At 44.5% G+C, this 3,429-nt stretch overlaps 1 non-coding gene across 1 annotated transcript; it reads left to right on the forward strand.

Moving 5' to 3' along the window:
- The first annotated feature begins 287 nt into the window (after positions 1 to 287).
- Positions 288 to 359, forward strand: TRNAH-GUG (transfer RNA histidin (anticodon GUG)). The gene has a single exon. It is a non-coding gene; the product is annotated as a tRNA-His (tRNA).
- The last annotated feature ends 3,070 nt before the right edge of the window (positions 360 to 3,429 follow it).

The following is a 3,429-nucleotide window of genomic DNA, read 5'->3' on the forward strand; positions in this document are numbered from 1 at the left end:
TGATTTCTTGCATCCTAAACTAGTTTGTTCCCACTGTAGGAAGAATATTTTGCTTTTGAAGAGGCTCCTATTTTCCAGTGCAAACATAGCAAAGAGTTGTTTTTTTTAACTGTATTTGGCTGATAAAAGAAAGACGCACAACTGGGGAAAAAAAGAGCCAGGCTCTGAGGTTTCTGAGATCAGCAGTATTATGAAACTGTTCGTCAGTGCTTCTCATCTCAGAGGCTCTGGCCAATTCCCAATGCAACGGTAAGGAAGAGCTGTTTGGAACAAAGCAGAGCCAGCCAGCCATGATCGTATAGTGGTTAGTACTCTGCGTTGTGGCCGCAGCAACCTCGGTTCGAATCCGAGTCATGGCATCAAATGGCAAGTGCATGAATTTTTTAAAATCTATTTCAGGAAAAAGCTAAAGGCTTCCTGCGAGCTATATTCATATATAGCCACATTACTGGAACCTAAAGCATACGTTCTGAATACATTACTTTGAGAGTGTGTCGTTACATTTAAGACATTTATATGTTGCTTTTCTGCTCATTAATTTGGGAGCAGAGAAGATGAAGAATAGTTTCTTATTTGCACATCATCCTATATGTTTACCATTGTGTAATGTACACATGTAACAATACACTGTTTTAAAATTCATATAAAAAGTTGGCAGGTCAGTAATATACCATTTTCAACTATAAAATATATTTAACATAGATTAAGTTTATATAAATGTAAAATGGCATTTGTAACAATAATAACCAATCTTTCCATCCTCTTTTGGGGGGGGAAGTGTGTCTTATACTCCAAAAAGTACGGTAGTAACTCATAGTTTACAATTTCAAGAAAGTTTTTTTATTACCTGTGTTACAGAATTTGTTCTTAACAAATGAGCATAGCTATCAATTGTTCCTGTCATGAGCACATAAACACTATCCTTTTTCCTCAAAAATAAGACCCTGTCTTATATATTTTTGAACCCCGATATAAGGGCTTGGCCTTATTATCGTGGGGGTCGTATTATTTTGGGGATGCAGGAGACAGCGAGCATGGCCGCCTCATGGCTTCTGCTGTGTTGCACTGCTGTGGCAACAACCGCTCGTCAGCTGTTTGCTGGGGCAACCAAAGGTGAGAATCTCCCCAGCGTTCTTGGCACTTGCCCACCTCCCATCCATCCATCCATCCCTTTGCCTGCAAACTCCCAACCCGCTCCCACCTCTCTGCTGGGTGACCCCCAGCAGCCCCAGACGGTCAAAGCCTGCACCCGCCCGGCTCCCTTTTCCACTGCACCCGGCTCTTTATCAAGGGGGGTGGCATGTGAGGCGGGGGAGAAGCAAGATGTATGGAGTGAAACAGGGCTTGCTCCTCTTGCCGTCTCTTCTCCCCCCTCCTCACCAGGGTCTGGGGAGATGCGAAACGCGCATCTTACCTGCCTTGCAGCTCTGTCACGTGTTTCGCTGTTGTCTCCTTGTAGACACATTGTAGGGTAAAACCAAACTTCTCGCAAGTTTGAAAAGTTTGATTGAACTCGCAAGGTTTCTTTTACCCTACAATGTGTTTGCCTGCAGACAACAGCAAGACATGCAACTGAGCTACAAGGCAGGTAAGACACATTTCACGTCTCCCCAGCCCCACCCCTCTCCACTTGCCACCCCCAAATTGCATCCAATTTGGGCAGGGGCAGGAAGCCCTGCCATGCCCAGCAAGAGGGGGAGAAGAGACAGCAAGAAGAGCGAGCCCTGTCTCGCTCCATATGTCTCGCTTCTCCCCCACACCCCTCAATAAACAATCGGGCACTGTGGAAAAGGGAGCCAGGCGGGCATGGGCTTGGGCATCTGGGGCTGCCTGGAGTCGCCTGGCGGAGAGGCGGGAGCAGGGCGGGAGTTTGCAAGCGATCGCTTCCCCTTTGCCTTCTCTCCCAAAAGCGCTTCTCAGGCACAGCCATTTCTGCAGCAGGAGACTCGCATCTCGCGCCGGCCTTCTGAAGGGTATCATAGCAGCAGCTATCCACAATTGGTTAATCCTTATTTTGTCCTGACCCACGTGGCCCAGTACGGTTCGGATGAAATAAGGGTAAAAAAATTGTGGATAACTGCTGCTACAGTCCTGTTTGGTGGCTGCCGTGAGGCACATGGGGCACATTGTTTAGCCTCCTGCTGCAGAAGTGGCCACAATCCATGGCGCTTCCTGGAGGGCTTATTTTTGGGGGAGGATGTATATTTACGCCCACCCCAAAAATCAGGCTTGGCCTTATTTTTGGAACATGTCCTATTTTCGGGGAAACACGGTACTAGAAACAGGATGATAATTATCAATTGTTCAAAATGTATTGTGAAAGGAGCAACAGTGTGTGTGTGTGTGTGTGTGTGTGTGTGTGTGTGTGTGTGTGTGTTTGTGTGTGTGTTCATTCTCCGACCTTGTGGGTTGATTTCCAAACATTTTGTTACCAGGCTAGGTAACATCTTCAGCGGTGTTTAAGGGGCGTCAGTGTTCTTCTGTTTATAAGGGCTTCAGGTTTCGGTGTGTCAAGTGAGGGTCTTGTGATAAGATTACATCAGGTCAGGGTCATTGCGAGGTGAACTGGTGAGGAGGGTTGCGTGGGTTGATTGAGGGTCGGTGCTGTCTCTGGTTGGATTTAGATTCTGAGGGGTTCGTAGGCTGATGGTAGGTTAATGTGTCTGTTGATAAACTTGCTTGTAGAGTGTCATGACAAGGCTCACTGATGACTCACAACTGACCCATCACAAGAACCTCACTTGACACACCCACATCTGAAGCCCTTATAAACAGAAGAACACTGACAATGACATCCCCTAAACTCCGCTGAAGATGTTACCTAGACTGGTAACGAAATGTTCCGAAACCAACCCACAAGCTCAGAGAACGAACCATCACCCTCATCCTACATAAGGCAGGACGTATGAAATAAATCTCCCCATTTCTAGAACCAGAACTACAAAGGAACATTCCCAGCCAAAGGATTAGCAGTTCTGAGCAAGATACTTTTGCATTAAGAAAGAACCGACATTTTCAAAATGTGATTTAAAGAACAACAACAAATTTGCTGTTGGAAGTTTTCAATATGAATCCTGATAATATTCTTTCAATCCTTCAATATTATTCTTAAAGCTTTCATCTGCAGACTAAAACTTAAAAATAGGAATATTAGTTTTAGAACCCTTTTGAAGTTCCCAATGATTTATAACTTACAGAGTCACACACCTAGTAATGCACACACAGAACCAGTTGGTTAATTTATGTCCTAGTAACGAGAAGCTGTCTGTATTTCATCCCATTTGATCAGTCTTTATGAATTGGTACTTTTTTCCAACAGTAAAGCATTCTAATATTCCCTTTTCTCAAAACTAGGATTTCTTTAAAGATTACAGTCATTATCTCCCAACAACTAAGATTTCAAGTTCCGGCACAAAATGGAAAAAAGAA

The sequence above is a fragment of the Pituophis catenifer genome, unplaced genomic scaffold (genome assembly GCF_029215685.1).
Source record: "Pituophis catenifer annectens isolate HBS135680 unplaced genomic scaffold, rPitCat1.0.hap2 SCAF_6, whole genome shotgun sequence".
Classification (NCBI taxonomy): Eukaryota; Metazoa; Chordata; class Lepidosauria; order Squamata; family Colubridae; genus Pituophis; species Pituophis catenifer.